General features: G+C 41.7%; 1 protein-coding gene across 1 annotated transcript in view; it reads left to right on the top strand.

The window, feature by feature from the left end:
• The first annotated feature begins 397 nt into the window (after positions 1–397).
• ACAN (aggrecan) overlaps positions 398–14,051 on the top strand; it is an 85,165-nt gene continuing 71,511 nt past the window's right edge. Inside the window, exon 1 of the mRNA XM_072617974.1 lies at positions 398–695. The gene's annotated coding sequence lies outside the window, so the exon portion shown is untranslated. The remainder of the gene's footprint in view (positions 696–14,051) is intronic.

The following is a 14,051-nucleotide window of genomic DNA, read 5'->3' on the forward strand; positions in this document are numbered from 1 at the left end:
GATCCCCCAGCGCTGCTGGACCAGCTGTGGGTTTCCAAAGGGAACTATCAGAGCCCTCCGTCAGCGCTCCCTTTTTGCAGTTCAGGATCCTTTTTCCCCTTCCCCCCACTTTGCTCTCCCCCTCCCCTCCCCCAGGAGGGAGGGTTTTTCCTTCTTCCCTAACACCCTCCCATTCCTCCACCCCCACCTCCACCCCCACCCTGTGTGTCATTTCCCTCGATGCCTGCCTGCCCACCTACCCTAAGTGCGCTAGAGGTGGATCCCTGAGTACATAGCATGCCAGGAGGTGTCAAAGGAGGCTGACAGGAGGAGTCTTAAAGGTCTCTCTTTTCAGCCACTGGCAGTGATCTGACTCCGGGCTAGAGGGGTTTGGAAAAAAACAGAAAGATCTTGTAGCTTTCTTTCACGCTCACCACCAGGACTCTAACATTGATGCTTCTCTCGCTGCTGTCACAGCCTGATAAGAACCTGGGAACAACGCACTGGGTGGGGAGGGATTTTCGCTTTTTTCCAGAGAGGCGGAGGGGGAACGCAAAAATTTAAGGACAGAAACATCCCTCCGGAGGCTGTGAAGAGGAGATCTTCAGGAGCAAGAAGGGACGGACTTTTCATCATTCTATCACCCAAAGGAAATCTTAAATTGCTCTGCCAGGTGTATGGGACTTAACTTCTTGAACTGCGCTGTACTGTTTAAGGTAACGCCTTATCTTCTCTCTCCTCTTTTTTTTCTCTTCCGTAAGGCTCTCGCCTTTGCCGGCGCTCCAAACGCACTCGTGGCTGAGAGCTAAAGCTGATTGGCTCCTTCTCCACTTTGGGGAAGAGGGAAATTTGGGAGCTGACGGTTTCCCCAACCTACTGGTGCATTTCAGATGAAACAAACTCGTCGCTAGGAGGAGGGATGGGGGTGGTGGCTGATGTCGTCCTGTGAGAAGGCAATTGCCCATGCTTGGTGTAGGGAATCCCCAGTCATAGGTTTTCTTTATTGATCCTATTCTCAACTTGAGTGAATGAGACACAGACAAGGCAGGGAGACGGAGAGAGAGAGAGAGAGAGAGAGAGAGAGAGAGAGAGAGAGAGAGAGAGAGAGAGAGAGAGAGAGAGAGAGAGAGAGAGAGAGAGAGAGAGAGAGAGAGAGACACAGACAGACAGACAGACAGACAGACAGACAGAGGCAGACAGAGAGATAGAGATAGAAACAGAGAGACAGAAACAGAGAGAGAACAGATACAGAGAGCGGCTGATGGACAGAGAACATAAATGTGACAACCTTATTAGTTTTCTAGATAAATTGTGTTAGAAGAAAATGAAGTTTAGCTCCACAGATTAAGGAGGATAGAGAATAAGACCCTTTATTCCAACTTCTCAGGAGTTTCATTTAACCCAAGGGTCTGCTGGGTCTGTTTGGGAATTGAGCTGGACAAATCTCCCTCTCTTACTATTTGCTTCATCTTCCAAGGAAGTAAATAGGGGAACTAAAAAGATCCCCAAGGCCTCCAATAGGAGCAGGGCCCTACCAAACAGGACTAAAAAAGAGGGGGTGACGCCAGTGATGGACAGATGTGCATATACCAAAAGGAGGACTGCCTTCCCAACAATGCAGGACTTGCCTATGTAAAATCTCCATGTCCACCAAGAACTTCTATTTGTCAAGTTACAGTTTAGGAAAGAGAAGGGGGAAGGTTTCCCTTAGAATTACCTTCAAGTTAATAGAGAAGTATTCTCATTCTGATATTGGCCACACCTTTTAAGAGCCTACCTTATAGATGAACACTGTTGGAATCTGGCTTTCACTCTGCATGGTTGTTAGGTTTCCGGAGTCGGGATCTGACCTGAAGTGAGATATGCATATCCATGTATTACTAGCTGTGTCATAATGGAATTCCACTATACTTTCATTATTAATGAACTTGTCATCCCATATTTCAACAAGTGTGTAAATTCAAGTATGAAGGGAGGGAAATGTAATAAAAAAAAAATGTTGTAAAATAGGATAAAATTAGTTTTCATATTACCACCACCACCACCATCCACCTCTGGAGTAGGTGGGAGGGACTTGAGGGTGCAGGCACTGGGGCTGTAACCTGTAACTCCTCTTCTAGTTCAGCTGGTCCAAGTCACTTGGACCCCAGTGTGTTCCAGTTAGAGAGAATGGATCTGTGTTCAAGTTCTACTGTTGATATTTCTTACATTTTTGGCTTTGGGCAAGATTCTTGACCTACAATGCCTTAGTTTCCTCATTTGGAAACTGACAAGGTTGCACAAGATGACCTCTGAGCTCCCTTCCTACATAAGATTTATAACTAGTTTTCCGTGACTTGCTAGTGCCTTCTGTAAAGTGGACAAGATGGTGCAGGGTAGGTGAAGGAGGAAGGAGCATCTGCCACTGAACTCCTAGAAATAGAAGTCCTACAAAAAAATGAAAGGAAATATTGCTGTATGATTGTCAGGAGTGTTCAGGATGGGTATCTCTCTTTGAAAACAGAACATAATGTGAAGTTACCCTACTCAGTGAAGAAAGAATAAGTTACCTCAGAACAGAAAACTTCTTTCAAGGAAAATTCATTTAAAAAATAAGTAGCTATTATATTTAAGGTCATTTGTCTTTCTAGCTTTTGAACATGGAATTCCCAGTGGAAAATATTCCAATTAGACTCCTTTCTCCGTTATTCATTTTGTAGGAAATATGTTTGATGTATTGGTCAGCAAACTGAAGGGATAAGGGCCCAGAGAGAGAAAAATGACTCCTATAAGGCTTTTCTCTTGATGTACTTCACTGCAACATTCCAGTACTGTGTTTTTGCAAGTGTACTACATCCTCTAATTTTACATATTAACACCCAGCTCAGCAAACACATTAATGTCACACATCCCATGCCCTCCATTCAGATATACACACATGGGATCATTGAGTTTTGAGTTGGAAGGGATATTAGAATCATATAGCCCAGGTCAACCACTGCACTTTACAAATGAGGAAACTGAGACCCAGAAAGGCTTAATGATTTGCCCAGAGTTGCATAAATAGCTAATAATGGGGCTGTAATTGAAACCAAGGTCCTCTGACTCCAAATACAGCACTCTTTCCATTTTATCACATATATGAGATATGTATGTATATAGGTTATATGTATATATATACATATATTTATATGTACATATATGTGTGTATAAAGATTACATGCAGATTAGTAACATATAGATGAGAACTACAAATCTGTAACAGTGGAAGGAATTTCATATAGAATTCCCCACAGAGATAAAGTCAAAGGTACAGACCCTTCCTCCACCAAAATCATAGATCTGGATCCATATATGTGTGGAGTTACCTTTCAAAAACAAAAAAGAGAGAGACGTGATCATACGTTTATCCACCATCCACATTGTCTCATCTAATTCCATATCCATGAATATGCATTGCACAAATACCCACACAATTATTACTCACACTCATTTCTTTCAGTCAGCATACCCATTCATTGGTCACACACGCCCAAGCCCCCATTCATCGTAAATACACATGCTCTATCGAAGCACACTCATTATTGCCATGAATCCCACCTGCACCCTCCCTGGAAAGTTGAATTGCCCTCCACATTCCAAAAGTGAGCTTACCAGAAAGCTACTCATTCCTTCCTTTCACACTTCCCAAGTTGGCCTGGGTCTTTCCCAAGATACCCTTTCCAGAGGTTCCCCCTTTATGATGCCTTTAAGAAACCAAAACTAGAGAGTAACCAAATAGGACAAGGTCTCATCTACATCCTACATGGGCTACCGCAGGAGCCCTCTGACATGGGGAACTGAGTTAGATGTTTTCCCTGTCACTAAGAATTCCTGGCTGGTGTCAGAGGTACTGAGGCCCCCTTGCTGCTCTTGTGCAGACAGCCAGGCCACGATGTCCAGCTGGTCCTCAGGAACCTCTGCGTAACCCTTTCTTGTCTGGAGCTCCAGTTGATATTCCTTGGCTTAGGAACTGAGATAGTTATCTAAGTTGGAGGCAGGGTGTGTGTGTGTGTGTGTGTGTGTGTGTGTGTGTGTGTGTGTGTGTGTGTGTGTGTGTGTGTGTGTGTGTGTGTGTTCTGGTGGAAAAAGAGGAAGAAGAATCAATAAAACTGAACAACTCCTAGAGAAAATGTAGAAATGGACAGAGCACTAGTGTGACAGAAATGAAAAGGAAAATCCTGGGGAAAAACTTAATGGGTTACTGAGTTGAGAGAGGGATAAGAGTTCCGTAAGAATGCTCTTTTCTCTGTCATTATGTTCATTCTGTGTGTTTTGTTTAGCACTGGTACCTTCTCTTCCTCTCTCTTTTATTGTGGGCACCTCTGCTTTCCTTTTTTTTTTTTTTTTGTTTTGGTCTTTAGCACATCAGAGCTGTGAGATATAAGAGGAAGGGGTACCACTATGTGGGGTATCCCCCATAGCAAGGCTTACTATTTCCCCTACCCACTCCAGTCCTTATTGGGCTTCTGATCTCATACTATCCCATCATCTCCAGATTGACAAAACTCTATCCAGGAGATCCTGGGGTCCACAAGGTGACTGAGTGGCTGTAACATAACCTTTGATTTCACTGCTGTTAGAAAGGGAGAGAGAGGAGGGATGGAGAAAAGGAGGGAGATGGGAGAGAACGGTTACTTTAAAAAAAAAGTTGAATCCAGGGCAAGAACGGAAACTGTAGAGTTTACTTTTAAAAACTCAGTGCCTCCTTGTGAACCAGCAGAACAGTCCCATCTGTGTGTGTGTGTGAGGGGGGAGGAATCTGTGGCTCCGTCTGTGTGTATAAGGGAGTGTGTATGTGTGTGAGTGGCCCTCTTTCCTCACTCTCAATGGACTTACAGTATAACCTAAAGAAGCTTTTTGTTAAACTTATGAATAGATGGATTTTGGGCGTGTAATGTTGGGCATCAAGATTTGGAGATTTGTTTCCCACTGAGGTTATTTTTTTTCCTTTTAGGACCAAAAAGAAAAAAAATCACCTCTCCTCATGTAAGGTCTGTTCTTTGGGGGTTGGTTTTTTTCTAAGGTGATTTGAGACTGGGAATGAGAGCCAAGGAAGGTCCTAGAAACATCTGGCTTCAGCCCTGACCCCTGTAGCTTGTTCATCAGAAATGCCAAGGTGGCTATCACCCTACCCTTTCTTATAGCTAGATGTATTTTCTAGTTGTCCATGATGGAAAATTCCTGCAACTGAGCATGAGTCTGGGGTCTTAGGGAATACTATGCTATGGTATTATGGAGAGAGGAATAGATCTGGAGTTTGAATCCTGACTCTGGCACTTATTAGCTATGTGATCATAGACAGCTCCCTCATTTTTAAGTTGAAGATAACACCTGTAGCACCTATCTCATAGAGTCTTTATGAGGTCTGAATAAAATAAGGAATGTAAAGTCATTTGAAAATCTTAAAGCAAAAGTTTCATTTATTGCTATCATCATTATCCCAAAGAAACTTATTCTGACCCTTTCTCATCTTGTAGGTTTCTTGAGATTAAGTTTCTCAGGACAGTACTACATTTTGGGTCCTGGCAGGGCAAGAGTCCTAGCATGTAAGTGATATAAAAAGCAGAATCAGGGACATCAAGGGAGAAACTAGATGGAGAAATGGCCTCCCTGAAGAGAACAAGGTAGTGGGGGTATAAGAGAAAGGTTAGTGAGAAGCCTCATTCTTACAGATCTGCTAGTGGAGACTTTTCCTGCCTAGAAGTTTCCAATGAAGCATCTCTGCTGGCAGAAATGTAAGGAAGTCATGGGGTGCTGACATTCAGAAATGCACAGAGGTCTAAGAGAACAGGAAGATATTGGAATCCACGTAAGAAAGAGATACTAAATAATATGGGGAAAACAGTCTAGAGTCACATTGGAGAAGCTCGTAAATGCCACGAGTAATATATATTTTGTCTGATAGTGGGGATCTGCTGAAGGTTGGTCAAACCAATCGTGTCCTCTCTTTTCTCATGCTTAGGAGCCCCAGATATAGGAGTTTAGACAGATATCACCGGAATGTGTGGCTTTGAACAGTTATTCCAAGATTTGTTCCATGAAAATTGGTTGGTAAGCTCATTGAGGCATCTCTTTTTGTCACCTAATCTAGGATCTTCCGATGTTTCATTTGTTCTTGTTGTGACTAGGAAAGGGGCTGAGGCCAGGAATATGCTTAGGAATTGCCAGACAATAGATGGCCAAGCCTCAGTAGTGCAGATACTCAAGTCCAAACCAGGTCAGTCATAGATATGGATATAGGATATATAGGATAATGGATATAGACATACTCTCTATCAGGGAATCAACCAATGTGGGAAACAGAATAGACATCTTGAAGGATGAAGGTTGACTTTTAGAGACCCAGAAAAATGAATTCCTCCCTCCTTAGAATGTATGGAGTGTATTCAGTTCAATACAATAAATACTTACCAAGTGCCTACTATGTTTGAGTCACTAAGCCAAGTATACAGATTACTGAGTGTATGCCAGTTTGGTCTACAGCACTGAGCTAGGAATTGGAACTTTTAAAATTAAATATCAAAACTAAGGATTTGGGTTCACTCTTCACAACCACATAGAAGTAATCTTCCATTAGTAATCCCTACTTCTTGGTTTCTCCATCATTACCTCTCTTACCCATTCTGCCCACAGTAAGTCACAGATGGTTCCAGTGTACAATTAAACCTTGCTACAGTATGAAGGAGTGTCAAACACACATATACAGTTGAGATATCTCACAGATATAGAGCACAGTATTCAACTAGCTTTTCACTGTTTAAAGTACTCCATGTACACATGTACCACATACAAACCATGGTTTATTCAAGTATTCTTAAAAACCTACTTTGTACAGAATACTTTAGACACTAAAGGGAATTCCAAGTATAATTAAAATGGGGGTTCCTACCCTTACAGCAGAGACTGGCAAAGTGAAATGCTTGGAATCAGGAAGAGTCATCTTCATGAGTTCAAATCTGGACTCAGATATTTACTTGCTGTGTGACCTTTGGCAAATCATTTAACCCTGTCCGCCTCAGTTCCTCATCTGTAAAATTAACTGGAGAAGGAACTGGCAAACCACTCCATCATCTCAGTCAAAGAAAACTCCAAATGGAGTAATGAAGAATCAGACATGACTGAAATGACTCAACAACAACTCTCATGGAGAAGGGATAAAAATGAAAAACTAGAATATGTAGCCTTTGATGATGATTGCCCTACAGTGGCGAAACAAACAGCTATGCGAGGTCTATGTGAGAGAAGGGTGTTATTGGCCAGGGAAATCAGAAAAGGCTCTATGGAATGGCTTTTGTCTTGGGCTTTGAAAGATGGGTGGGAATGCCACAGGGATAGAGGGGAAAGGAATAACATTCTAAGCATTGGCAACAATGAGAGAAAAGGCAAGGAGAAAGGAGGGTACCTGACATATTTGAGGAGGCCAAGGGTAGTCCTGTTTAGCTGGAGTGTAATAAGAACAGAGGGAGTAATCTGAGATAAACCTGGAAAGGTAACAGTGGTGTTATATTGCAAAGAGCCTTGAATGTCAAAGTAAAGAACTTTGAATTTTATTTGAAAGGTAAGAGGGAGCCACTGAAGGTTTCAGAGCAGAGGCATGACACGATCAGCTTCTTACATAAGGAAGATTACTCTGGTATTATTGGGGAAGTCTTTACGTCTCTTCTCTAGGACTTGACCCTCAGGGTTACAGATCTGGTTAATGTGTCCTGCTTCCACACTCTAGTTCCAAGTGAAATATATTGATTTAGCCTTCTGTTGTCTCTGAAGAAAATAAGAGACTTTCTTATTTTTTTTTTATCTCTCCTTGGCCTGTGACAAAAGTCTTGTTCCCTAGATATCACTTTTTCTTCTTCCTGAATTATAGTCTACTGGCATCAATCAATCAATAAGCATTTAATAAGCATCTGCTATGTTGCAGGTTCTATACTAGGATACAGATACAGATACAAAAGTGAGAAAGCAGCTATTCTGGACAGTTGCTCAGGATGCCAGGGTTAGGAGGACAGCCTTCCCTGTCCTCAGGAATCAGGCAGATAGACAAGGGCTCAGCTGGGGAAGGACCCAAGACCTTGGAACTAAATGCATCAGGATCACTTATATAAAATTAACGTATTAAGTGTTCCTCCATCAATGAGACACAGTGTGAGTCTGCCCCATACACACACACACACACACACACACACACACACACACACACACACACACACCTCAGGTTTTCAGTTGGTGACTCTTTTCCCTCTTAATAAATGTTTCCCTTGATCTTCATCTTAATCTGATTTTACCTGGATAAAAATGTTAGTATGTAAAGAGAGGTACTCAGAATATGTTTTGACTTTGTATCCCTAAGGCATAAAGCAATACCTTGCACAATAAATGTTTGCTGAATTGAATCCAAATGAATTGCCCCTTCATTTTTCTCTCCTCCATCCTCCTACCTTGCCTATCCTATACTTGCATTCCATGGTTACTGAATTTATACTCATGGGTTCAGTTATCACCTCTACACACACCACTACCAAATAGACAGAGAGACACACAGACAGATTAGATAGAAAGACAGATTAGAAAGACAGAGAGATTAGATTAGATAAACAGATAATAGCATAGATAATATAAATTGATGAGCAGCCAGATAAACAAATACAAAGATTAGATAGATAATATACATAGATAATGTAGATTGATAGACAGGCACAGACAAATAGAAAGATTAGCCAGGGGTGAGGAACCTGTGGCCTTGAGGCCACATGTGGCCTTCTAGGTCCTTGGGTGTGGCCTTTCAACTGAGTCCAATTTTTACAGAACAAATCTTTTTATTAAGGGGATTTATTCTGTGAAGTTTGGATTCAGTCAAAGGGCTACACTTGAGGACCTACGCAGGTTCCCCACTCCTGGATTAGACAGATAGAAAGATCTCTCACTATAGATATCAGTATAAATATAAATCCAGCCCAAAATCTCTCTCCCAAATTCCAGTCCATCCAGTTGCCTGCTGGGTATCTCTGTCTGGATGTCAACAAATCTAAAACCTAAATTCATCCTCTTCCCTACTAAACTCACTTTGCTCAACTTCTCTATTTCTGTCACATCCTCCAAGTCACCCAGGTCCAAAGCCTCAGAGATATTTCCATCTTTGAGTGAGGGAGAGAGCCAAGATCCAGTCATTTTGTAATTTCATTGGTTTTAGCAGCACATCTCTTATGAGCACTCCCTTCCCTGCACTCACATCACATCTAAGCTTAGTTTCAGGCCACCATTACCACTGACCTGGGGGCTGGACTCAAGGACCGTAGGGGCCTCACAACTTGAAGTCTGTGAACTTATGGCACGGGTCATTGTGACAGTCCTCTAATTGTTCTCATCTTCCTTCTCCTGGCCATCCAATCCACCTTTTATAAAGCTGCCAAATCATCTTGCTAAAGCACAAGTCTGACTATATCTCTCTGCTACTCAATAATCTTCAATGGCTTTGTACTGCCTCTAGGATAAACTACAAATTTCTTAGCCTTTCTATCCTTAAGTCCTACTCACTCCAGCTCCAACATCCTTTCCAAGCTCATTTCACGTAACTGCCATTCACACATATGTGAATGAAGTCCATATGGGATCACTGGTTGTTTCTTAAAAACAGCATTCCTTCCTCTGCCTCTATACCTTCCCAGAAGCTGTCCTTGGTGCCTGGAAGGAACACCCCCTCCTCTTCTTCAGAATCCTGCTGTTCCTTGGAAGCTCAGTTCACACCCTCCTGACAATGAAAAGTGGTCTCTTGATCTTTAGACTTGCCTTCACTTCAGTCCATCAGTCAGCCCACAAACATTTATTAAGTGTCTCCTCTACGCCAGGCACTGGATTTCATTCCCTTCATCTAGATCTCTCCTTTGTCCCTCTCACTACCTAATCTGCGTTGTATTTCTGTGTACACTAGAATGGAAGTTCCTTAAGGACAAGGCATATTTCATTTCTTTCTCTTTGTGTCCCAAGGGTCTAGCCAAAAGTGAACAATAAGTATTTGTTGAAGGTAAAAGCTTGTGGGAGATAATAGTATTCAGAGGATCTGGGTTTGAATCCCACCTGTGACACTTAATTCCTGTGTGACCATGAGCAAGTCACCCATCTGACGTGAGCCTCAAGTTTCTCATCTGTAAAATGAACTAGATGGCCTTTCAGATCCCCTCTCACTTTACCCATAAATCCAAACATTCCTGTCTTTTTTCTTCCTATTTTGAGGCTATCTCCTGGCTGTAGTACTTTTCTCAGATCCATATTTTACCTTAATTTTTTTAAAGTCTTGGCTCTCCACAACTTTATTCCCTTGGCCCTCTCCCAACCCATCTAGAAGCCCTCTTTACCTGATCATCCTATGCCTTTGTAACATCTTTGCTCAGGACTCATAAAACACATTGCGTGTCAAGAGCAACATCCACCTACCTCACTGATTCCATCCTTTCTTCTTCACCTTTCCTCAGAGCAAAGCAAGAATAAGGCATTTGTGACCTGAAGGCAAGCTTCAAAAATTTTACATGTGTATATGGTGGGGGTGGGGACTCAGACAAGTCAACAAGTATTTATTAAACTCTTACTGTATACCAGGGACTTCACTAAGCACTGCAGACGTAAAAAAAGGCAAAAGACAGTCCCCGCTCTCAAGCTATTCACAGTGACAACATGCAAACAGCTATAAGGAGCTAATCTCAAGGCTGAAAGTACTAACAGGAAGGGGGATTGGGAAAGGCTTCCTGTAGAAGATGGGATTTTAGTTGGGACCTGAAGGAAGCCAGGGAAGCCAACAGGCAGAGATGAGGAGGGAGAACCTTCCAGGCGTGGGGGACACCCAGAGAAAATGCACAGGCTCAGAGAGTGGATACAGCCCTGTGGAGGCCTTCCACCACCACAGTCACACATGACCATTCATTACAAAGTTAACAGCACCTTACAGTGAAAGACAAAATTCTCTGACATTGAAAGTATGTGCTTGGAGCAGCCAGGTAGCACAATGGATAGGGGGGCTGCTCTGGAGTTAGTAGGATCTGAGTTCAGATCTGGCCCTACACTTACAGCTGTATGACCCTGGGCAAGTCACTTAACTCTGATTGCCTGCAGACACACACACATGCATGCTCTGGAAGAAGATAGAGTCTGAAGCTGGAGTGAGGACACGTATTTCACTGGCCTCAAGTCACTTAAGTATGGCTTTCAGGAATGTGGCAGTTGCTATTTTCTATAGAAAGTGAAAGGGAGAAAAAGAGAATGTGTCCAAAAATTCAGGGAGTAAACAAGCCTGAGGAGGCCATACAAAATGACTCAGAGAGTATAGGTGATATCAAATGAATGAAATCCCAAGGGGCAAGCTGTTGCCCATCTCCACTAAGCATAGAACAAAACCTGTTAAATATAATGAAGGACTTTCTAAGTAAGCTTTTGTCCCGTTGAAACAAGGTTGTATGGAAACTCCCTTTTTAGAGGCAGTGTTGTTGAAGGCAAAAGAAATGCGCGCTCTCTCTCTCTCTCTCTCTCTCTCTCTCTCTCTCTCTCTGTCTCCCTCTCCCTCTCCCTCTCCCTCTCCCACTCTTTCTCTTTTTCTCTCCTCTCACTTTCTCACTCTCACAGTCTATGTGCACATATATATGCATGTACATATATGTGTATATACACATTTTTATGTTTCTGTTTATCAAAGTCTGGGAAAGCTAAGGAAAAGAACTTAATATATTTTCTTAGGAAAGTCAATTAATCTTCCTGGATGTCAGTGTCCCTATCTGTAAAGTGACAAGGTGATTCTCAAGGTCCTTTTCAACTATAAATCCTAATTTATATTTAATTTAATCTAATTTAATCCCATCATCCTAAAAAACATACCTGAATTTGTCAAACTCACAGATGACCCCTAATATAAAATACAAAAAGGCTAGTCATAGAATATGTATGTGTGTTATGTATTCACCCACACAAATGCAAAGATCAGTCCTGTGGATGGTCCCTGAAAAGAAGGATACAGAGTGATTGGGGCTCTCTTCCAATTGAAGTTTAGACTAAGAACTCAAGCCAATGATGGGTCCCACTAAAGGAAGCTAGAGGGGAACGTCTGATTGAGTTATGACACTAAAAGAACTTGGAATAGAGGGTAAGGCAGAAGCCCTGCCCACAAAGACAAGCCAAGAGGCCCTGCTGATCACTGAGAGGAGTCACCACACTAGACAGACTGGACATTAGTGGTGCATAAATACTCCTTCCATCTGTAACTCCTCTTATTCCTATTCATCTGGATCTAGAACAAAAAGGAGAGAAACAATCTGCTTTGTATATTGGCTTCTAGTTTTGGCTTCCTTAGATGTTTGTGTAAGCCATATTCTTCTCCACAATTTTTTATAGTGTGAAGAATTCTGGACAGAAGACCTGGCTTTAACTCCAGGCTCTGATATTTATGCCCCATGTGATCCTCATTCCTGTAAAATGATAGAAGTGGACTAGATTAAGTTCTAGGGGCCATTGGAGTTCTAAATCTTTGATACTGTGAGGTATGCCTTTTCTTTTATGGATCGTAAAGAATTTTATAAGTTCTTCCACTGTTCTTCCCAACATAGCCCTGCCTTTGTTATTTATTAGATCTTTTGCTTTGGGTGATGATAATAAAAGCTGATGCTCATATAGTACTTCAAAAATTATCTCCTTTAAGCTTCACAATAATTCTATGAGGTAGCTAATGCAAGATAATTATCTCTATGTTACAGATGTGAAAATTGAGTTTCAGGGAGACCAAATGCCTGGCCCACAGTCGCACTTGCTAATAAGAGGCAGAGTTTGAGCCCAAACATTCCTGACTCCAAATCCAACTATCTCTGCATCATACCACTCTTTTGATCTGGGTTTCAGTGTCTTTAAATTGGGGAGCAGAGGGAATTTAACTGGGTGACCTACAATATAAGGTTCTTCCTATGCTATTATTTTGCATTTTAGTAACGTGTATGTGTGTCATCTCCCTCCTAGACCATTAGCTCCATAATGGCAGGATCTTATATCAACTTTGTATCTTCCACGGGGCTAAGCACAGTGCTCTGCACACAGTAGGTACTTAATTAAGATTGTTCAATTGAGTTTCCATTCCTAAAATGCTATGATTCTACTTTTCAAACTTCCATTTTTTTAATGAGCTAGAAACATAATCCAGGGTGTCCCAAAAGTCTTACCTCAGTTTTAGGCTATTCAAACTTCAAACTGCACTGACTCTTTTAATTATATATATTTTTTTAAGATCAATAGTACTAGTCTCTAGCAGAGCTTGAAAAAGAATGTAAACATTTTAACTACCAATCTGAATGCTCTTTCCATTGGTCCATCTGGCCTCCCAAGGTAGTTAGATGGCAAAGTGGATAGAGCACTAAGCTTGGAATCAAGAAGATTCATCTTCCTGAGTTCAAATCCGGCTTTAGACACTTACTAGCTGTGTGACCCTGGGCAAGTCACTTCACCCTGTTTGTCTCAATTTCCTCATTTGTAAATGAGGAAATAATTAAACAACAAATCCAGCCTCATAAGACCACATGAATCTGTCCTCTAATTTCCCATTTACTTCCATAGTACCTCCTCACAGTTAATTAGGTAGAATCCCATAATACTTTACAAATGAAGATTCTTTTAGTTTATGTAATTGTTGTGGATTCTTTTGTCTTTAGGGCAAAGTTTAGACTTGACCAACTGGCAGCTAAGGTCTTCCATAACCTCCCCCTAACCTGTCTTTCCAGTTCTATCTTCTATTACTTCCTTCATTCACTTTATACCCCAATCAAATTGAATCACCCAAACATGAGCCAAACTTTCAACCTTTTTACCCTCATTCAGCTCTTTCTTCCTGTGCCTACAATGCCCTTCGTGTCTTAGCTGATTAATCTTCTGTTTAGCCTTCAAAGCCCAACTCAAATTCTATCTCCTCCTTCATTAGTTCCCAGTTGGTAATGACTTGCCCCTTGAGAACTCACAAACTACTTTGCTTTGTAGCTCTCTACTGCACCAAACAAGTAATATTGTATATGATAGCTATCCATGTTAGTGTGTTA

The sequence above is a fragment of the Notamacropus eugenii genome, chromosome 1 (assembly GCF_028372415.1).
Source record: "Notamacropus eugenii isolate mMacEug1 chromosome 1, mMacEug1.pri_v2, whole genome shotgun sequence".
NCBI classification, from domain to species: domain Eukaryota; kingdom Metazoa; phylum Chordata; class Mammalia; order Diprotodontia; family Macropodidae; genus Notamacropus; species Notamacropus eugenii.